The sequence below is a fragment of the Oncorhynchus clarkii genome, unplaced genomic scaffold (assembly GCF_045791955.1).
Source record: "Oncorhynchus clarkii lewisi isolate Uvic-CL-2024 unplaced genomic scaffold, UVic_Ocla_1.0 unplaced_contig_5204_pilon_pilon, whole genome shotgun sequence".
NCBI lineage: Eukaryota > Metazoa > Chordata > Actinopteri > Salmoniformes > Salmonidae > Oncorhynchus > Oncorhynchus clarkii.
The window spans coordinates 1-20,045 of record NW_027258621.1 but is presented as its reverse complement, the minus strand read 5'-3'; the positions used below and the strand labels follow the sequence as shown (position 1 = coordinate 20,045).

The 20,045-nt window shown below is 42.5% G+C and overlaps 28 non-coding genes across 28 annotated transcripts; 16 read left to right on the top strand and 12 right to left on the bottom strand.

The window, feature by feature from the left end:
• The first annotated feature begins 1,081 nt into the window (after positions 1-1,081).
• trnak-uuu (transfer RNA lysine (anticodon UUU)) lies at positions 1,082-1,154 on the top strand. The gene has a single exon. It is a non-coding gene; the product is annotated as a tRNA-Lys (tRNA).
• An 836-nt stretch (positions 1,155-1,990) lies between these two features.
• On the bottom strand, positions 1,991-2,062 carry trnaw-cca (transfer RNA tryptophan (anticodon CCA)). Its single transcript has one exon. It is a non-coding gene; the product is annotated as a tRNA-Trp (tRNA).
• Positions 2,063-2,228: 166 nt separating this feature from the next.
• trnak-uuu (transfer RNA lysine (anticodon UUU)) lies at positions 2,229-2,301 on the top strand. Its single transcript has one exon. It is a non-coding gene; the product is annotated as a tRNA-Lys (tRNA).
• A 1,093-nt stretch (positions 2,302-3,394) lies between these two features.
• On the top strand, positions 3,395-3,467 carry trnak-uuu (transfer RNA lysine (anticodon UUU)). Its single transcript has one exon. It is a non-coding gene; the product is annotated as a tRNA-Lys (tRNA).
• An 849-nt stretch (positions 3,468-4,316) lies between these two features.
• trnaw-cca (transfer RNA tryptophan (anticodon CCA)) lies at positions 4,317-4,388 on the bottom strand. The gene has a single exon. It is a non-coding gene; the product is annotated as a tRNA-Trp (tRNA).
• Positions 4,389-4,554: 166 nt separating this feature from the next.
• Positions 4,555-4,627, top strand: trnak-uuu (transfer RNA lysine (anticodon UUU)). Its single transcript has one exon. It is a non-coding gene; the product is annotated as a tRNA-Lys (tRNA).
• Positions 4,628-5,476: 849 nt separating this feature from the next.
• Positions 5,477-5,548, bottom strand: trnaw-cca (transfer RNA tryptophan (anticodon CCA)). Its single transcript has one exon. It is a non-coding gene; the product is annotated as a tRNA-Trp (tRNA).
• Positions 5,549-5,714: 166 nt separating this feature from the next.
• Positions 5,715-5,787, top strand: trnak-uuu (transfer RNA lysine (anticodon UUU)). Its single transcript has one exon. It is a non-coding gene; the product is annotated as a tRNA-Lys (tRNA).
• A 1,898-nt stretch (positions 5,788-7,685) lies between these two features.
• On the bottom strand, positions 7,686-7,757 carry trnaw-cca (transfer RNA tryptophan (anticodon CCA)). The gene has a single exon. It is a non-coding gene; the product is annotated as a tRNA-Trp (tRNA).
• A 166-nt stretch (positions 7,758-7,923) lies between these two features.
• trnak-uuu (transfer RNA lysine (anticodon UUU)) lies at positions 7,924-7,996 on the top strand. The gene has a single exon. It is a non-coding gene; the product is annotated as a tRNA-Lys (tRNA).
• An 844-nt stretch (positions 7,997-8,840) lies between these two features.
• On the bottom strand, positions 8,841-8,912 carry trnaw-cca (transfer RNA tryptophan (anticodon CCA)). Its single transcript has one exon. It is a non-coding gene; the product is annotated as a tRNA-Trp (tRNA).
• Positions 8,913-9,078: 166 nt separating this feature from the next.
• trnak-uuu (transfer RNA lysine (anticodon UUU)) lies at positions 9,079-9,151 on the top strand. The gene has a single exon. It is a non-coding gene; the product is annotated as a tRNA-Lys (tRNA).
• Positions 9,152-10,000: 849 nt separating this feature from the next.
• Positions 10,001-10,072, bottom strand: trnaw-cca (transfer RNA tryptophan (anticodon CCA)). The gene has a single exon. It is a non-coding gene; the product is annotated as a tRNA-Trp (tRNA).
• A 166-nt stretch (positions 10,073-10,238) lies between these two features.
• Positions 10,239-10,311, top strand: trnak-uuu (transfer RNA lysine (anticodon UUU)). The gene has a single exon. It is a non-coding gene; the product is annotated as a tRNA-Lys (tRNA).
• Positions 10,312-11,160: 849 nt separating this feature from the next.
• trnaw-cca (transfer RNA tryptophan (anticodon CCA)) lies at positions 11,161-11,232 on the bottom strand. Its single transcript has one exon. It is a non-coding gene; the product is annotated as a tRNA-Trp (tRNA).
• Positions 11,233-11,398: 166 nt separating this feature from the next.
• Positions 11,399-11,471, top strand: trnak-uuu (transfer RNA lysine (anticodon UUU)). Its single transcript has one exon. It is a non-coding gene; the product is annotated as a tRNA-Lys (tRNA).
• An 849-nt stretch (positions 11,472-12,320) lies between these two features.
• Positions 12,321-12,392, bottom strand: trnaw-cca (transfer RNA tryptophan (anticodon CCA)). The gene has a single exon. It is a non-coding gene; the product is annotated as a tRNA-Trp (tRNA).
• Positions 12,393-12,558: 166 nt separating this feature from the next.
• On the top strand, positions 12,559-12,631 carry trnak-uuu (transfer RNA lysine (anticodon UUU)). The gene has a single exon. It is a non-coding gene; the product is annotated as a tRNA-Lys (tRNA).
• Positions 12,632-13,475: 844 nt separating this feature from the next.
• Positions 13,476-13,547, bottom strand: trnaw-cca (transfer RNA tryptophan (anticodon CCA)). Its single transcript has one exon. It is a non-coding gene; the product is annotated as a tRNA-Trp (tRNA).
• Positions 13,548-13,713: 166 nt separating this feature from the next.
• trnak-uuu (transfer RNA lysine (anticodon UUU)) lies at positions 13,714-13,786 on the top strand. Its single transcript has one exon. It is a non-coding gene; the product is annotated as a tRNA-Lys (tRNA).
• Positions 13,787-14,650: 864 nt separating this feature from the next.
• Positions 14,651-14,722, bottom strand: trnaw-cca (transfer RNA tryptophan (anticodon CCA)). The gene has a single exon. It is a non-coding gene; the product is annotated as a tRNA-Trp (tRNA).
• A 166-nt stretch (positions 14,723-14,888) lies between these two features.
• On the top strand, positions 14,889-14,961 carry trnak-uuu (transfer RNA lysine (anticodon UUU)). Its single transcript has one exon. It is a non-coding gene; the product is annotated as a tRNA-Lys (tRNA).
• An 876-nt stretch (positions 14,962-15,837) lies between these two features.
• On the bottom strand, positions 15,838-15,909 carry trnaw-cca (transfer RNA tryptophan (anticodon CCA)). Its single transcript has one exon. It is a non-coding gene; the product is annotated as a tRNA-Trp (tRNA).
• A 166-nt stretch (positions 15,910-16,075) lies between these two features.
• trnak-uuu (transfer RNA lysine (anticodon UUU)) lies at positions 16,076-16,148 on the top strand. The gene has a single exon. It is a non-coding gene; the product is annotated as a tRNA-Lys (tRNA).
• Positions 16,149-17,008: 860 nt separating this feature from the next.
• trnaw-cca (transfer RNA tryptophan (anticodon CCA)) lies at positions 17,009-17,080 on the bottom strand. Its single transcript has one exon. It is a non-coding gene; the product is annotated as a tRNA-Trp (tRNA).
• A 166-nt stretch (positions 17,081-17,246) lies between these two features.
• Positions 17,247-17,319, top strand: trnak-uuu (transfer RNA lysine (anticodon UUU)). Its single transcript has one exon. It is a non-coding gene; the product is annotated as a tRNA-Lys (tRNA).
• Positions 17,320-18,433: 1,114 nt separating this feature from the next.
• trnak-uuu (transfer RNA lysine (anticodon UUU)) lies at positions 18,434-18,506 on the top strand. The gene has a single exon. It is a non-coding gene; the product is annotated as a tRNA-Lys (tRNA).
• A 1,101-nt stretch (positions 18,507-19,607) lies between these two features.
• On the top strand, positions 19,608-19,680 carry trnak-uuu (transfer RNA lysine (anticodon UUU)). Its single transcript has one exon. It is a non-coding gene; the product is annotated as a tRNA-Lys (tRNA).
• Positions 19,681-20,045: the final 365 nt, after the last annotated feature.

Here is a 20,045-nt window from a genome sequence, read left to right as displayed (position 1 = left end):
TCGTCTTTCTGAACTTGCATTTTCCTTGACTTTCCATGACATGTTCGACCTGAGGACAAAACACTCACAGAGCCAAAACAGCTTAGTCTGAAGACATCCTCATAGTACCGATAAAGTTTGTAGAAACATGTCAAACGATGTTAAAATGAATCCTCAGGTTGTCTAATGTCTTAATAATTGATCATATTTCAACCGGACAATAGCGTATTCAATAGAATGGAAAAACAACGGTCACGCTCCCAAAACAGCACTGCATGCTTCCTAAGCACTGACAGAAAGGTCTCGTTCTTCGTAATTTTTCAGAAAAGAAGCCTGAAACAATGTCTAAAGACTGTTGACATCTAGTGGAAGCCATAGGAACTGCAATCTGGGTCCGAACCCATTAGAAACTCAATAAGCATTCAATTGAAAACTACCCACATCAAAAAAAAATCGCACTTCCTGGAATGATTTTCCTCAGGTTTTCGCCTATCAGTTCTGTTATACTCACAGACAGGATTTTAACAGTTTTGGAAACTTTAGAGTGTTTTATATCCACATCTACCAATTATATGCATATCCGAGCTTCTGGGCCTGAGTAACAGGGCACGCTTCTCATCCATATGCCGAAATACTGCCTCCAAGCCAAAAGAGGTTCAACTCCCTGTTCGAAGACTGATTTAAGTCTGTCAATCACACAGCATCATCTTATTTAGGAATTTGCAGTGTGCCATGCTTCTGTGAGAGACAATTGTGATCTTAAGCAGCATTGGTTTTGTGGTTTCTGTAAAGCCACAATGGTTCTTGTGCTGATTCATTGACTTCGCTGTGTAAAGAAGGCAGAGATTGCACAGACAAAATCCCTGACCACAACGTGATTTGAACACGCAACCTTCTAATCTGGAGTCAGACGCGCTACCTTTGCCCCACGAGGTCTTGTACAATGTGTTTTTTGGAGGGGATGCCTAGTTCAGATTTCGTTGACTGTATCATTTGGAATGAAGACTTGGTTCTCTGGGGAAATGTACCATCTGACAATGCCCCCTCGTCAGCACGTGCCTCTGCCCGGCGGGTTAGGTGTATGAAAATAAGCAAAAGCAGAGCCCGGATAGCTCAGTCGGTAGAGCATCAGACTTTTAATCTGAGGGTCCAGGGTTCAAGTCCCTGTTCGGGCGATCCTTTAATGTTCGTCTTTCTGAACTTGCATTTTCCTTGACTTTCCATGACATGTTCGACCTGAGGACAAAACACTCACAGAGCCAAAACAGCTTAGTCTGAAAACATCCTCATAGTACCGATAAAGTTTGTAGAAACATGTCAAACAATGTTAAAATGAATCCTCAGGTTGTCTATTGTCTTAATAATTGATCATATTTCAACCGGACAATAGCGTGTTCAATAGAAAGGAAAAACAACGGTCACGCTCCCAAACCAGCACTGCATGCTTCCTAAGGACTGACAGAAAGGTCTCGTTCTTTGTAATTTTTCAGAAAAGAAGCCTGAAACAATGTCTAAAGACTGTTGACATCTAGTGGAAGCCATAGGAACTGCAATCTGGGTCCGAACCCATTAGAAGCTCAATAAGCGTTCAATTGAAAACTACCCACATCAAAAAAAAATCGCACTTCCTGGAATGATTTTCCTCAGATTTTCGCCTGCCGTATCAGTTCTGTTATACTCACAGACAGGATTTTAACAGTTTTGGAAACTTTAGAGTGTTTTATATCCACATCTACCAATTATATGCATATCCGAGCTTCTTGGCCTGAGTAACAGGGCACGCTTCTCATCCATATGCCGAAATACTGCCTCCAAGCCAAAAGAAGTTCAACTCCCTGTTCGAAGACTGTCAATCACACAGCATCATCTTATTTAGGAATTTGCAGTGTGCCATGCTTCTGTGAGAGACAATTGTGATCTTAAGCAGCATTGGTTTGGTGGTTTCTGTAAAGCCAGATTGGTTCTTGTGCTGATTCATTGAAGAAGGCAGAGATTGCACACATAAAATCCCTGACCACGACGTGATTTGAACACTCAACCTTCTGATCTGGAGTCAGACGCACTACCTTTGCGCCACGAGGTCTTGTACAATGTGTTTTTTGAAGGGGATGCCTAGTTCAGATTTCGTTGACTGTATCATTTGGAATGAAGACCTGGTTCTCTGGAGAAATGTACCATCTGACAATGCCCCCTCGTCAGCACGTTCCTCTGCCCGGCGGGTTAGGTGTATGAAAATGAGCAAAAGCAGAGCCCGGATAGCTCAGTCGGTAGAGCATCAGACTTTTAATCTGAGGGTCCAGGGTTCAAGTCCCTGTTCGGGCGATACTTTAATGTTCGTCTTTCTGAACTTGCATTTTCCTTGACTTTCCATGACATGTTCGACCTGAGGACAAAACACTCACAGAGCCAAAACAGCTTAGTCTGAAGACATCCTCATAGTACCGATAAAGTTTGTAGAAACATGTCAAACGATGTTAAAATGAATCCTCAGGTTGTCTAATGTCTTAATAATTGATCATATTTCAACCGGACAATAGCGTATTCAATAGAATGGAAAAACAACGGTCACGCTCCCAAAACAGCACTGCATGCTTCCTAAGCACTGACAGAAAGGTCTCGTTCTTCGTAATTTTTCAGAAAAGAAGCCTGAAACAATGTCTAAAGACTGTTGACATCTAGTGGAAGCCATAGGAACTGCAATCTGGGTCCGAACCCATTAGAAACTCAATAAGCATTCAATTGAAAACTACCCACATCAAAAAAAAATCGCACTTCCTGGAATGATTTTCCTCAGGTTTTCGCCTATCAGTTCTGTTATACTCACAGACAGGATTTTAACAGTTTTGGAAACTTTAGAGTGTTTTATATCCACATCTACCAATTATATGCATATCCGAGCTTCTGGGCCTGAGTAACAGGGCACGCTTCTCATCCATATGCCGAAATACTGCCTCCAAGCCAAAAGAGGTTCAACTCCCTGTTCGAAGACTGATTTAAGTCTGTCAATCACACAGCATCATCTTATTTAGGAATTTGCAGTGTGCCATGCTTCTGTGAGAGACAATTGTGATCTTAAGCAGCATTGGTTTTGTGGTTTCTGTAAAGCCACAATGGTTCTTGTGCTGATTCATTGACTTCGCTGTGTAAAGAAGGCAGAGATTGCACAGACAAAATCCCTGACCACAACGTGATTTGAACACGCAACCTTCTAATCTGGAGTCAGACGCGCTACCTTTGCCCCACGAGGTCTTGTACAATGTGTTTTTTGGAGGGGATGCCTAGTTCAGATTTCGTTGACTGTATCATTTGGAATGAAGACTTGGTTCTCTGGGGAAATGTACCATCTGACAATGCCCCCTCGTCAGCACGTGCCTCTGCCCGGCGGGTTAGGTGTATGAAAATAAGCAAAAGCAGAGCCCGGATAGCTCAGTCGGTAGAGCATCAGACTTTTAATCTGAGGGTCCAGGGTTCAAGTCCCTGTTCGGGCGATCCTTTAATGTTCGTCTTTCTGAACTTGCATTTTCCTTGACTTTCCATGACATGTTCGACCTGAGGACAAAACACTCACAGAGCCAAAACAGCTTAGTCTGAAAACATCCTCATAGTACCGATAAAGTTTGTAGAAACATGTCAAACAATGTTAAAATGAATCCTCAGGTTGTCTATTGTCTTAATAATTGATCATATTTCAACCGGACAATAGCGTGTTCAATAGAAAGGAAAAACAACGGTCACGCTCCCAAACCAGCACTGCATGCTTCCTAAGGACTGACAGAAAGGTCTCGTTCTTTGTAATTTTTCAGAAAAGAAGCCTGAAACAATGTCTAAAGACTGTTGACATCTAGTGGAAGCCATAGGAACTGCAATCTGGGTCCGAACCCATTAGAAGCTCAATAAGCGTTCAATTGAAAACTACCCACATCAAAAAAAAATCGCACTTCCTGGAATGATTTTCCTCAGATTTTCGCCTGCCGTATCAGTTCTGTTATACTCACAGACAGGATTTTAACAGTTTTGGAAACTTTAGAGTGTTTTATATCCACATCTACCAATTATATGCATATCCGAGCTTCTTGGCCTGAGTAACAGGGCACGCTTCTCATCCATATGCCGAAATACTGCCTCCAAGCCAAAAGAAGTTCAACTCCCTGTTCGAAGACTGTCAATCACACAGCATCATCTTATTTAGGAATTTGCAGTGTGCCATGCTTCTGTGAGAGACAATTGTGATCTTAAGCAGCATTGGTTTTGTGGTTTCTGTAAAGCCACATTGGTTCTTGTGCTGATTCATTGACTTCGCTGTGTAAAGAAGGCGGAGATTGCACAGATAAAATCCCTGACCACGACGTGATTTGAACACGCAACCTTCTGATCTGGAGTCAGACGCGCTACCTTTGCGCCACGAGGTCTTGTACAATGTGTTTTTTGGAGGGGATGCCTAGTTCAGATTTCGTTGACTGTATCATTTGGAATGAAGACCTGGTTCTCTGGAGAAATGTACCATCTGACAATGCCCCCTCGTCAGCACGTGCCTCTGCCCGGCGGGTTAGGTGTATGAAAATAAGGAAAAGCAGAGCCCGGATAGCTCAGTCGGTAGAGCATCAGACTTTTAATCTGAGGGTCCAGGGTTCAAGTCCCTGTTCGGGCGATCCTTTAATGTTCGTCTTTCTGAACTTGCATTTTCCTTGACTTTCCATGACATGTTCGACCTGAGGACAAAACACTCACAGAGCCAAAACAGCTTAGTCTGAAAACATCCTCATAGTACCGATAAAGTTTGTAGAAACATGTCAAACGATGTTAAAATGAATCCTCAGGTTGTCTATTGTCTTAATAATTGATCATATTTCAACCGGACAATAACGTGTTCAATAGAAAGGAAAAACAACGGTCACGCTCCCAAACCAGCACTGCATGCTTCCTAAGGACTGACAGAAAGGTCTCGTTCTTTGTAATTTTTCAGAAAAGAAGCCTGAAACAATGTCTAAAGACTGTTGACATCTAGTGGAAGCCATAGGAACTGCAATCTGGGTCCGAACCCATTAGAAGCTCAATAAGCGTTCAATTGAAAACTACCCACATCAAAAAAAAATTGCACTTCCTGAAATGATTTTCCTCAGATTTTCGCCTGCCGTATCAGTTCTGTTATACTCACAGACAGGATTTTAACAGTTTTGGAAACTTTAGAGTGTTTTATATCCACATCTACCAATTATATGCATATCCGAGCTTCTTGGCCTGAGTAACAGGGCACGCTTCTCATCCATATGCCGAAATACTGCCTCCAAGCCAAAAGAAGTTCAACTCCCTGTTCGAAGACTGTCAATCACACAGCATCATCTTATTTAGGAATTTGCAGTGTGCCATGCTTCTGTGAGAGACAATTGTGATCTTAAGCAGCATTGGTTTTGTGGTTTCTGTAAAGCCACATTGGTTCTTGTGCTGATTCATTGACTTCGCTGTGTAAAGAAGGCGGAGATTGCACAGATAAAATCCCTGACCACGACGTGATTTGAACACACAACCTTCTGATCTGGAGTCAGACGCGCTACCTTTGCGCCACGAGGTCTTGTACAATGTGTTTTTTGGAGGGGATGCCTAGTTCAGATTTCGTTGACTGTATCATTTGGAATGAAGACCTGGTTCTCTGGAGAAATGTACCATCTGACAATGCCCCCTCGTCAGCACGTGCCTCTGCCCGGCGGGTTAGGTGTATGAAAATAAGGAAAAGCAGAGCCCGGATAGCTCAGTCGGTAGAGCATCAGACTTTTAATCTGAGGGTCCAGGGTTCAAGTCCCTGTTCGGGCGATCCTTTAACCTCTTGGAACTCCCCATACCGGATCCGGTATCAGGAATACAGACTCAAGCTCATTACCATAACGCAACGTTAACTATTCATGAAAATCGCAAATGAAATGAAATAAATATGCCATCTCGCAAGCTTAGCCTTTTGTAAACAAAACTGTCATCTCAGATTTTCAAAATATGCTTCTCAACCATAGGAAAACAATAATTTGTGTAACAGTAGCTAGCAAACAAAGGATTTAGCGTTAGCATTAGCGTTAGCATCCAGCACGCAACATTTCAACAAAAACATAAAAGCCTTCAAATAAAATCATTTACCTTTGAAGAACTTCTGATGTTTTCAATGAGGATACTCTCAGTTGGATAGCAGATGCTCAGTTTTTCCAAAAAGATTCTTTGTGTATTAGAAATAGCTCCGTTTTATACATCACATTTGGCTACCAAAAAAAAACCGAAAATTCAGTCCTCAAAACGCGAACTTTTTTCCAAATTAACTCCATAATATCGACTGAAAACATGGCAAACGCTGTTTAGAATCAATCATCAAGGTGTTTTTCACATATCTCTTCATTGATACATCGTTCTTGGACACATGCTTTCTCCCCTGAATCAAATGGTAAAGTGGAAGCAGCTGGCAATTGCGCACCGAATTCGACGCAGGACACCAGGCGGACACTTGGAAAATGTAGTCTCTTATGGTCAATCTTCCAATGATATGCCTACAAATACGTCACAATGCTGCTAAGACCTTGGGCGAACGACAGAAAGTGTAGGCTCATTCCTTGCGCAATCACAGCCATATAAGGAGACAATGGAAAACAGAGCTTCAGAAATTCTGCTAATTCCTGGGTGATGCATCATCTTGGTTTCGCCTGTAGAATGAGTTCTGGGGCACTTACAGACAAAATCTTTGCAGATTCTGAAACTTCAGAGTGTTTTCTTTCCAAAACGGTCAAGAATATGCATAGTCGAGCATCTTTTCGTGACAAAATATCGCGCTTAAAACGGGAACGTTTTTTATCCAAAAATGAAATAGCGCCCCCAGAGATCCAACAGGTTAATGTTCGTCTTTCTGAACTTGCATTTTCCTTGACTTTCCATGACATGTTCGACCTGAGGACAAAACACTCACAGAGCCAAAACAGCTTAGTCTGAAAACATCCTCATAGTACCGATAAAGTTTGTAGAAACATGTCAAACGATGTTAAAATGAATCCTCAGGTTGTCTATTGTCTTAATAATTGATCATATTTCAACCGGACAATAGCGTGTTCAATAGAAAGGAAAAACAACGGTCACGCTCCCAAACCAGCACTGCATGCTTCCTAAGGACTGACAGAAAGGTCTCGTTCTTTGTAATTTTTCAGAAAAGAAGCCTGAAACAATGTCTAAAGACTGTTGACATCTAGTGGAAGCCATAGGAACTGCAATCTGGGTCCGAACCCATTAGAAGCCCAATAAGCGTTCAATTGAAAACTACCCACATCAAAAAAAAATCGCACTTCCTGGAATGATTTTCCTCAGATTTTCGCCTGCCGTATCAGTTCTGTTATACTCACAGACAGGATTTTAACAGTTTTGGAAACTTTAGAGTGTTTTATATCCACATCTACCAATTATATGCATATCCGAGCTTCTTGGCCTGAGTAACAGGGCACGCTTCTCATCCATATGCCGAAATACTGCCTCCAAGCCAAAAGAAGTTCAACTCCCGGTTCGAAGACTGTCAATCACACAGCATCATCTTATTTAGGAATTTGCAGTGTGCCATGCTTCTGTGAGAGACAATTGTGATCTTAAGCAGCATTGGTTTTGTGGTTTCTGTAAAGCCACATTGGTTCTTGTGCTGATTCATTGACTTTGCTGTGTAAAGAAGGCAGAGATTGCACACATAAAATCCCTGACCACGACGTGATTTGAACACTCAACCTTCTGATCTGGAGTCAGACGCACTACCTTTGCGCCACGAGGTCTTGTACAATGTGTTTTTTGAAGGGGATGCCTAGTTCAGATTTCGTTGACTGTATCATTTGGAATGAAGACCTGGTTCTCTGGAGAAATGTACCATCTGACAATGCCCCCTCGTCAGCACGTGCCTCTGCCCGGCGGGTTAGGTGTATGAAAATGAGCAAAAGCAGAGCCCGGATAGCTCAGTCGGTAGAGCATCAGACTTTTAATCTGAGGGTCCAGGGTTCAAGTCCCTGTTCGGGCGATCCTTTAATGTTCGTCTTTCTGAACTTGCATTTTCCTTGACTTTCCATGACATGTTCGACCTGAGGACAAAACACTCACAGAGCCAAAACAGCTTAGTCTGAAGACATCCTCATAGTACCGATAAAGTTTGTAGAAACATGTCAAACGGTGTTAAAATGAATCCTCAGGTTGTCTAATGTCTTAATAATTGATCATATTTCAACCGGACAATAGCGTATTCAATAGAATGGAAAAACAACGGTCACGCTCCCAAAACAGCACTGCATGCTTCCTAAGCACTGACAGAAAGGTCTCGTTCTTCGTAATTTTTCAGAAAAGAAGCCTGAAACAATGTCTAAAGACTGTTGACATCTAGTGGAAGCCATAGGAACTGCAATCTGGGTCCGAACCCATTAGAAACTCAATAAGAATTCAATTGAAAACTACCCACATCAAAAAAAAATCGCACTTCCTGGAATGATTTTCCTCAGGTTTTCGCCTATCAGTTCTGTTATACTCACAGACAGGATTTTAACAGTTTTGGAAACTTTAGAGTGTTTTATATCCACATCTACCAATTATATGCATATTCGAGCTTCTTGGCCTGAGTAACAGGGCACGCTTCTCATCCATATGCCGAAATACTGCCTCCAAGCCAAAAGAAGTTCAACTCCCTGTTCGAAGACTGTCAATCACACAGCATCATCTTATTTAGGAATTTGCAGTGTGCCATGCTTCTGTGAGAGACAATTGTGATCTTAAGCAGCATTGGTTTTGTGGTTTCTGTAAAGCCACATTGGTTCTTGTGCTGATTCATTGACTTCGCTGTGTAAAGAAGGCGGAGATTGCACAGATAAAATCCCTGACCACGACGTGATTTGAACACGCAACCTTCTGATCTGGAGTCAGACGCGCTACCTTTGCGCCACGAGGTCTTGTACAATGTGTTTTTTGGAGGGGATGCCTAGTTCAGATTTCGTTGACTGTATCATTTGGAATGAAGACCTGGTTCTCTGGAGAAATGTACCATCTGACAATGCCCCCTCGTCAGCACGTGCCTCTGCCCGGCGGGTTAGGTGTATGAAAATAAGGAAAAGCAGAGCCCGGATAGCTCAGTCGGTAGAGCATCAGACTTTTAATCTGAGGGTCCAGGTTTCAAGTCCCTGTTCGGGCGATCCTTTAATGTTCGTCTTTCTGAACTTGCATTTTCCTTGACTTTCCATGACATGTTCGACCTGAGGACAAAACACTCACAGAGCCAAAACAGCTTAGTCTGAAAACATCCTCATAGTACCGATAAAGTTTGTAGAAACATGTCAAACGATGTTAAAATGAATCCTCAGGTTGTCTATTGTCTTAATAATTGATCATATTTCAACCGGACAATAGCGTGTTCAATAGAAAGGAAAAACAACGGTCACGCTCCCAAACCAGCACTGCATGCTTCCTAAGGACTGACAGAAAGGTCTCGTTCTTCGTAATTTTTCAGAAAAGAAGCCTGAAACAATGTCTAAAGACTGTTGACATCTAGTGGAAGCCATAGGAACTGCAATCTGGGTCCGAACCCATTAGAAGCCCAATAAGCGTTCAATTGAAAACTACCCACATCAAAAAAAAATCGCACTTCCTGGAATGATTTTCCTCAGATTTTCGCCTGCCGTATCAGTTCTGTTATACTCACAGACAGGATTTTAACAGTTTTGGAAACTTTAGAGTGTTTTATATCCACATCTACCAATTATATGCATATCCGAGCTTCTTGGCCTGAGTAACAGGGCACGCTTCTCATCCATATGCCGAAATACTGCCTCCAAGCCAAAAGAAGTTCAACTCCCTGTTCGAAGACTGTCAATCACACAGCATCATCTTATTTAGGAATTTGCAGTGTGCCATGCTTCTGTGAGAGACAATTGTGATCTTAAGCAGCATTGGTTTTGTGGTTTCTGTAAAGCCACATTGGTTCTTGTGCTGATTCATTGACTTTGCTGTGTAAAGAAGGCAGAGATTGCACACATAAAATCCCTGACCACGACGTGATTTGAACACTCAACCTTCTGATCTGGAGTCAGACGCACTACCTTTGCGCCACGAGGTCTTGTACAATGTGTTTTTTGAAGGGGATGCCTAGTTCAGATTTCGTTGACTGTATCATTTGGAATGAAGACCTGGTTCTCTGGAGAAATGTACCATCTGACAATGCCCCCTCGTCAGCACGTGCCTCTGCCCGGCGGGTTAGGTGTATGAAAATGAGCAAAAGCAGAGCCCGGATAGCTCAGTCGGTAGAGCATCAGACTTTTAATCTGAGGGTCCAGGGTTCAAGTCCCTGTTCGGGCGATCCTTTAATGTTCGTCTTTCTGAACTTGCATTTTCCTTGACTTTCCATGACATGTTCGACCTGAGGACAAAACACTCACAGAGCCAAAACAGCTTAGTCTGAAGACATCCTCATAGTACCGATAAAGTTTGTAGAAACATGTCAAACGGTGTTAAAATTAATCCTCAGGTTGTGTAATGTCTTAATAATTGATCATATTTCAACCGGACAATAGCGTATTCAATAGAATGGAAAAACAACAGTCACGCTCCCAAAACAGCACTGCATGCTTCCTAAGCACTGACAGAAAGGTCTCGTTCTTCGTAATTTTTCAGAAAAGAAGCCTGAAACAATGTCTAAAGACTGTTGACATCTAGTGGAAGCCATAGGAACTGCAATCTGGGTCCGAACCCATTAGAAACTCAATAAGAATTCAATTGAAAACTACCCACATCAAAAAAAAATCGCACTTCCTGGAATGATTTTCCTCAGGTTTTCGCCTGCCGTATCAGTTCTGTTATACTCACAGACAGGATTTTAACAGTTTTGGAAACTTTAGAGTGTTTTATATCCACATCTACCAATTATATGCATATTCGAGCTTCTTGGCCTGAGTAACAGGGCACGCTTCTCATCCATATGCCGAAATACTGCCTCCAAGCCAAAAGAAGTTCAACTCCCTGTTCGAAGACTGTCAATCACACAGCATCATCTTATTTAGGAATTTGCAGTGTGCCATGCTTCTGTGAGAGACAATTGTGATCTTAAGCAGCATTGGTTTTGTGGTTTCTGTAAAGCCACATTGGTTCTTGTGCTGATTCATTGACTTCGCTGTGTAAAGAAGGCGGAGATTGCACAGATAAAATCCCTGACCACGACGTGATTTGAACACGCAACCTTCTGATCTGGAGTCAGACGCGCTACCTTTGCGCCACGAGGTCTTGTACAATGTGTTTTTTGGAGGGGATGCCTAGTTCAGATTTCGTTGACTGTATCATTTGGAATGAAGACCTGGTTCTCTGGAGAAATGTACCATCTGACAATGCCCCCTCGTCAGCACGTGCCTCTGCCCGGCGGGTTAGGTGTATGAAAATAAGGAAAAGCAGAGCCCGGATAGCTCAGTCGGTAGAGCATCAGACTTTTAATCTGAGGGTCCAGGGTTCAAGTCCCTGTTCGGGCGATCCTTTAATGTTCGTCTTTCTGAACTTGCATTTTCCTTGACTTTCCATGACATGTTCGACCTGAGGACAAAACACTCACAGAGCCAAAACAGCTTAGTCTGAAAACATCCTCATAGTACCGATAAAGTTTGTAGAAACATGTCAAACGATGTTAAAATGAATCCTCAGGTTGTCTATTGTCTTAATAATTGATCATATTTCAACCGGACAATAGCGTGTTCAATAGAAAGGAAAAACAACGGTCACGCTCCCAAACCAGCACTGCATGCTTCCTAAGGACTGACAGAAAGGTCTCGTTCTTCGTAATTTTTCAGAAAAGAAGCCTGAAACAATGTCTAAAGACTGTTGACATCTAGTGGAAGCCATAGGAACTGCAATCTGGGTCCGAACCCATTAGAAGCCCAATAAGCGTTCAATTGAAAACTACCCACATCAAAAAAAAATCGCACTTCCTGGAATGATTTTCCTCAGATTTTCGCCTGCCGTATCAGTTCTGTTATACTCACAGACAGGATTTTAACAGTTTTGGAAACTTTAGAGTGTTTTATATCCACATCTACCAATTATATGCATATCCGAGCTTCTTGGCCTGAGTAACAGGGCACGCTTCTCATCCATATGCCGAAATACTGCCTCCAAGCCAAAAGAAGTTCAACTCCCGGTTCGAAGACTGTCAATCACACAGCATCATCTTATTTAGGAATTTGCAGTGTGCCATGCTTCTGTGAGAGACAATTGTGATCTTAAGCAGCATTGGTTTTGTGGTTTCTGTAAAGCCACATTGGTTCTTGTGCTGATTCATTGACTTTGCTGTGTAAAGAAGGCAGAGATTGCACACATAAAATCCCTGACCACGACGTGATTTGAACACTCAACCTTCTGATCTGGAGTCAGACGCACTACCTTTGCGCCACGAGGTCTTGTACAATGTGTTTTTTGAAGGGGATGCCTAGTTCAGATTTCGTTGACTGTATCATTTGGAATGAAGACCTGGTTCTCTGGAGAAATGTACCATCTGACAATGCCCCCTCGTCAGCACGTGCCTCTGCCCGGCGGGTTAGGTGTATGAAAATGAGCAAAAGCAGAGCCCGGATAGCTCAGTCGGTAGAGCATCAGACTTTTAATCTGAGGGTCCAGGGTTCAAGTCCCTGTTCGGGCGATCCTTTAATGTTCGTCTTTCTGAACTTGCATTTTCCTTGACTTTCCATGACATGTTCGACCTGAGGACAAAACACTCACAGAGCCAAAACAGCTTAGTCTGAAGACATCCTCATAGTACCGATAAAGTTTGTAGAAACATGTCAAACGGTGTTAAAATGAATCCTCAGGTTGTCTAATGTCTTAATAATTGATCATATTTCAACCGGACAATAGCGTATTCAATAGAATGGAAAAACAACGGTCACGCTCCCAAAACAGCACTGCATGCTTCCTAAGCACTGACAGAAAGGTCTCGTTCTTCGTAATTTTTCAGAAAAGAAGCCTGAAACAATGTCTAAAGACTGTTGACATCTAGTGGAAGCCATAGGAACTGCAATCTGGGTCCGAACCCATTAGAAACTCAATAAGCATTCAATTGAAAACTACCCACATCAAAAAAAAATCGCACTTCCTGGAATGATTTTCCTCAGGTTTTCGCCTATCAGTTCTGTTATACTCACAGACAGGATTTTAACAGTTTTGGAAACTTTAGAGTGTTTTATATCCACATCTACCAATTATATGCATATCCGAGCTTCTGGGCCTGAGTAACAGGGCACGCTTCTCATCCATATGCCGAAATACTGCCTCCAAGCCAAAAGAGGTTCAACTCCCTGTTCGAAGACTGTCAATCACACAGCATCATCTTATTTAGGAATTTGCAGTGTGCCATGCTTCTGTGAGAGACAATTGTGATCTTAAGCAGCATTGGTTTTGTGGTTTCTGTAAAGCCACAATGGTTCTTGTGCTGATTCATTGACTTCGCTGTGTAAAGAAGGCAGAGATTGCACAGACAAAATCCCTGACCACAACGTGATTTTAACACGCAACCTTCTGATCTGGAGTCAGACGCGCTACCTTTGCGCCACGAGGTCTTGTACAATGTGTTTTTTGGAGGGGATGCCTAGTTCAGATTTCGTTGACTGTATCATTTGGAATGAAGACCTGGTTCTCTGGAGAAATGTACCATCTGACAATGCCCCCTCGTCAGCACGTGCCTCTGCCCGGCGGGTTAGGTGTATGAAAATAAGCAAAAGCAGAGCCCGGATAGCTCAGTCGGTAGAGCATCAGACTTTTAATCTGAGGGTCCAGGGTTCAAGTCCCTGTTCGGGCGATCCTTTAATGTTCACCTTTCTTCACTACGCTGTCTTTCTGAACTTGCATTTTCCTTGACTTTCCATGACATGTTCGACCTGAGGACAAAACACTCACAGAGCCAAAACAGCTTAGTCTGAAAACATCCTCATAGTACCGATAAAGTTTGTAGAAACATGTCAAACGATGTTAAAATGAATCCTCAGGTTGTCTATTGTCTTAATAATTGATCATATTTCAACCGGACAATAGCGTGTTCAATAGAAAGGAAAAACAACGGTCACGCTCCCAAACCAGCACTGCATGCTTCCTAAGGACTGACAGAAAGGTCTCGTTCTTTGTAATTTTTCAGAAAAGAAGCCTGAAACAATGTCTAAAGACTGTTGACATCTAGTGGAAGCCATAGGAACTGCAATCTGGGTCCGAACCCATTAGAAGCTCAATAAGCGTTCAATTGAAAACTACCCACATCAAAAAAAAATCGCACTTCCTGGAATGATTTTCCTCAGATTTTCGCCTGCCGTATCAGTTCTGTTATACTCACAGACAGGATTTTAACAGTTTTGGAAACTTTAGAGTGTTTTATATCCACATCTACCAATTATATGCATATCCGAGCTTCTTGGCCTGAGTAACAGGGCACGCTTCTCATCCATATGCCGAAATACTGCCTCCAAGCCAAAAGAAGTTCAACTCCCTGTTCGAAGACTGTCAATCACACAGCATCATCTTATTTAGGAATTTGCAGTGTGCCATGCTTCTGTGAGAGACAATTGTGATCTTAAGCAGCATTGGTTTTGTGGTTTCTGTAAAGCCACATTGGTTCTTGTGCTGATTCATTGACTTTGTGTAAAGAAGGCAGAGATTGCACACATAAAATCCCTGACCACGACGTGATTTGAACACGCAACCTTCTGATCTGGAGTCAGACGCGCTACCTTTGCGCCACGAGGTCTTGTACAATGTGTTTTTTGGAGGGGATGCCTAGTTCAGATTTTGTTGACTGTATCATTTGGAATGAAGACCTGGTTCTCTGGAGAAATGTACCATCTGACAATGCCCCCTCGTCAGCACGTGCCTCTGCCCGGCGGGTTAGGTGTATGAAAATAAGCAAAAGCAGAGCCCGGATAGCTCAGTCGGTAGAGCATCAGACTTTTAATCTGAGGGTCCAGGGTTCAAGTCCCTGTTCGGGCGATCCTTTAATGTTCACCTTTCTTCACTACGCTGTCTTTCTGAACTTGCATTTTCCTTGACTTTCCATGACATGTTCGACCTGAGGACAAAACACTCACAGAGCCAAAACAGCTTAGTCTGAAGACATCCTCATAGTACCGATAAAGTTTGTAGAAACATGTCAAACGATGTTAAAATGAATCCTCAGGTTGTCTATTGTCTTAATAATTGATAATATTTCAACCGGACAATAGCGTATTCAATAGAAAGGAAAAACAACGGTCACGCTCCCAAACCAGCACTGCATGCTTCCTAAGCACTGACAGAAAGGTCTCGTTCTTCGTAATTTTTCAGAAAAGAAGCCTGAAACAATGTCTAAAGACTGTTGACATCTAGTGGAAGCCATAGGAACTGCAATCTGGGTCCGAACCCATTAGAAACTCAATAAGCATTCAATTGAAAACTACCCACATCAAAAAAAAATCGCACTTCCTGGAATGATTTTCCTCAGGTTTTCGCCTGCCGTATCAGTTCTGTTATACTCACAGACAGGATTTTAACAGTTTTGGAAACTTTAGAGTGTTTTATATCCACATCTACCAATTATATGCATATCCGAGCTTCTGGGCCTGAGTAACAGGGCACGCTTCTCATCCATATGCCGAAATACTGCCTCCAAGCCAAAAGAAGTTCAACTCCCTGTTCGAAGACTGATTTAAGTCTGTCAATCACACAGCATCATCTTATTCAGGAATTTGCAGTGTGCCATGCTTCTGTGAGAGACAATTGTGATCTTAAGCAGCATTGGTTTTGTGGTTTCTGTAAAGCCACATTGGTTCTTGTGCTGATTCATTGACTTCGCTGTGTAAAGAAGGCAGAGATCACACACAAAATCCCTGACCACGACGTGATTTGAACACGCAACCTTCTGATCTGGAGTCAGACGCGCTACCTTTGCGCCACGAGGTCTTGTACAATGTGTTTTTTGGAGGGGATGCCTAGTTCAGATTTCGTTGACTGTATCATTTGGAATGAAGACCTGGTTCTCTGGAGAAATGTACCATCTGACAATGCCCCCTCGTCAGCACGTGCCTCTGCCCGGCGGGTTAGGTGTATGAAAATAAGCAAAAGCAGAGCCCGGATAGCTCAGTCGGTAGAGCATCAGACTTTTAATCTGAGGGTCCAGGGTTCAAGTCCCTGTTCGGGCGATCCTTTAATGTTCACCTTTCTTCACTACGCTGTCTTTCTGAACTTGCATTTTCCTTGACTTTCCATGACATGTTCGACCTGAGGACAAAACACTCACAGAGCCAAAACAGCTTAGTCTGAAAACATCCTCATAGTACCGATAAAGTTTGTAGAAACATGTCAAACGATGTTAAAATGAATCCTCAGGTTGTCTATTGTCTTAATAATTGATCATATTTCAACCGGACAATAGCGTGTTCAATAGAAAGGAAAAACAACGGTCACGCTCCCAAACCAGCACTGCATGCTTCCTAAGGACTGACAGAAAGGTCTCGTTCTTTGTAATTTTTCAGAAAAGAAGCCTGAAACAATGTCTAAAGACTGTTGACATCTAGTGGAAGCCATAGGAACTGCAATCTGGGTCCGAACCCATTAGAAGCTCAATAAGCGTTCAATTGAAAACTACCCACATCAAAAAAAAATCGCACTTCCTGGAATGATTTTCCTCAGATTTTCGCCTGCCGTATCAGTTCTGTTATACTCACAGACAGGATTTTAACAGTTTTGGAAACTTTAGAGTGTTTTATATCCACATCTACCAATTATATGCATATCCGAGCTTCTTGGCCTGAGTAACAGGGCACGCTTCTCATCCATATGCCGAAATACTGCCTCCAAGCCAAAAGAAGTTCAACTCCCTGTTCGAAGACTGTCAATCACACAGCATCATCTTATTTAGGAATTTGCAGTGTGCCATGCTTCTGTGAGAGACAATTGTGATCTTAAGCAGCATTGGTTTTGTGGTTTCTGTAAAGCCACATTGGTTCTTGTGCTGATTCATTGACTTTAAAGAAGGCAGAGATTGCACAGATAAAATCCCTGACCACGACGTGATTTGAACACGCAACCTTCTGATCTGGAGTCAGACGCGCTACCTTTGCGCCACGAGGTCTTGTACAATGTGTTTTTTGGAGGGGATGCCTAGTTCAGATTTCGTTGACTGTATCATTTGGAATGAAGACCTGGTTCTCTGGAGAAATGTACCATCTGACAATGCCCCCTCGTCAGCACGTGCCTCTGCCCGGCGGGTTAGGTGTATGAAAATAAGCAAAAGCAGAGCCCGGATAGCTCAGTCGGTAGAGCATCAGACTTTTAATCTGAGGGTCCAGGGTTCAAGTCCCTGTTCGGGCGATCCTTTAATGTTCACCTTTCTTCACTACGCTGTCTTTCTGAACTTGCATTTTCCTTGACTTTCCATGACATGTTCGACCTGAGGACAAAACACTCACAGAGCCAAAACAGCTTAGTCTGAAGACATCCTCATAGTACCGATAAAGTTTGTAGAAACATGTCAAACGATGTTAAAATGAATCCTCAGGTTGTCGATTGTCTTAATAATTGATAATATTTCAACCGGACAATAGCGTATTCAATAGAAAGGAAAAACAACGGTCACGCTCCCAAACCAGCACTGCATGCTTCCTAAGCACTGACAGAAAGGTCTCGTTCTTCGTAATTTTTCAGAAAAGAAGCCTGAAACAATGTCTAAAGACTGTTGACATCTAGTGGAAGCCATAGGAACTGCAATCTGGGTCCGAACCCATTAGAAACTCAATAAGCATTCAATTGAAAACTACCCACATCAAAAAAAATCGCACTTCCTGGAATGATTTTCCTCAGGTTTTCGCCTGCCGTTTCAGTTCTGTTATACTCACAGACAGGATTTTAACAGTTTTGGAAACTTTAGAGTGTTTTATATCCACATCTACCAATTATATGCATATCCGAGCTTCTGGGCCTGAGTAACAGGGCACGCTTCTCATCCATATGCCGAAATACTGCCTCCAAGCCAAAAGAAGTTCAACTCCCTGTTCGAAGACTGATTTAAGTCTGTCAATCACACAGCATCATCTTATTCAGGAATTTGCAGTGTGCCATGCTTCTGTGAGAGACAATTGTGATCTTAAGCAGCATTGGTTTGGTGGTTTCTGTAAAGCCACATTGGTTCTTGTGCTGATTCATTGACTTCGCTGTGTAAAGAAGGCAGAGATCACACACATAAAATCCCTGACCACGACATGATTTGAACACGCAACCTTCTGATCTGGAGTCAGACGCGCTACCTTTGCGTCACGAGGTCTTGTACAATGTGTTTTTTGGAGGGGATGCCTAGTTCAGATTTCGTTGACTGTATCATTTGGAATGAAGACCTGGCTCTCTGGGAAAATGTACCATCTGACAATGCCCCCTCGTCAGCACGTGCCTCTGCCCGGCGGGTTAGGTGTATGAAAATAGCAAAAGCAGAGCCCGGATAGCTCAGTCGGTAGAGCATCAGACTTTTAATCTGAGGGTCCAGGGTTCAAGTCCCTGTTCGGGCGATCCTTTAATGTTCACCTTTCTTCACTACGCTGTCTTTCTGAACTTGCATTTTCCTTGACTTTCCATGACATGTTCGACCTGAGGACAAAACACTCACAGAGCCAAAACAGCTTAGTCTGAAGACATCCTCATAGTACCGATAATTTTTGTAGAAACATGTCAAACGATGTTAAAATGAATCCTCAGGTTGTCGATTGTCTTAATAATTTATAATATTTAAACTGGACAATAGCGTATTCAATAGAAAGGAAAAACAACGGTCACGCTCCCAAACCAGCACTGCATGCTTCCTAAGCACTGACAGAAAGGTCTCGTTCTTCGTAATTTTTCAGAAAAGAAGCCTGAAACAATGTCTAAACACTGTTGACATCTAGTGGAAGCCATAGGAACTGCAATCTGGGTCCGAACCCATTAGAAACTCAATAAGCATTCAATTGAAAACTACCCACATCAAAAAAAAATCGCACTTCCTGGAATGATTTTCCTCAGGTTTTCGCCTATCAGTTCTGTTATACTCACAGACAGGATTTTAAGAGTTTTGGAAACTTTAGAGTGTTTTATATCCACATCTACCAATTATATGCATATCCGAGCTTCTGGGCCTGAGTAACAGGGCACGCTTCTCATCCATATGCCGAAATACTGCCTCCAAGCAAAAAGAAGTTCAACTCCCTGTTCGAAGACTGATCAATCACACAGCATCATCTTATTTAGGAATTTGCAGTGTGCCATGCTTCTGTGAGAGACAATTGTGATCTTAAGCAGCATTGGTTTTGTGGTTTCTGTAAAGCCACATTGGTTCTTGTGCTGATTCATTGACTTCGCTGTGTAAAGAAGGCAGAGATTGCACAGATAAAATCCCTGACCACAAAGTGATTTGAACACGCAACCTTCTAATCTGGAGTCAGACGCGCTACCTTTGCGCCACGAGGTCTTGTACAATGTGTTTTTTGGAGGGGATACCTAGTTCAGATTTCGTTGACTGTATCATTTGGAATGAAGACTTGGTTCTCTGGGGAAATGTACCATCTGACAATGCCCCCTCGTCAGCACGTGCCTCTTCCCGGCGGGTTAGGTGTATGAAAATAAGCAAAAGCAGAGCCCGTATAGCTCAGTCGGTAGAGCATCAGACTTTTAATCTGAGGGTCCAGGGTTCAAGTCCTTGTTCGGGCGATCCTTTAATGTTCACCTTTCTTCACTACGCTGTCTTTCTGAACTTGCATTTTCCTTGACTTTCCATGACATGTTCGACCTGAGGACAAAACACTCACAGAGCCAAAACAGCTTAGTCTGAAAACATCCTCATAGTACCGATAAAGTTTGTAGAAACATGTCAAACGATGTTAAAATGAATCCTCAGGTTGTCTATTGTCTTAATAATTGATCATATTTCAACCGGACAATAGCGTGTTCAATAGAAAGGAAAAACAACGGTCACGCTCCCAAACCAGCACTGCATGCTTCCTAAGCACTGACAGAAAGGTCTCGTTCTTCGTAATTTTTCAGAAAAGAATCCTGAAACAATGTCTAAAGACTGT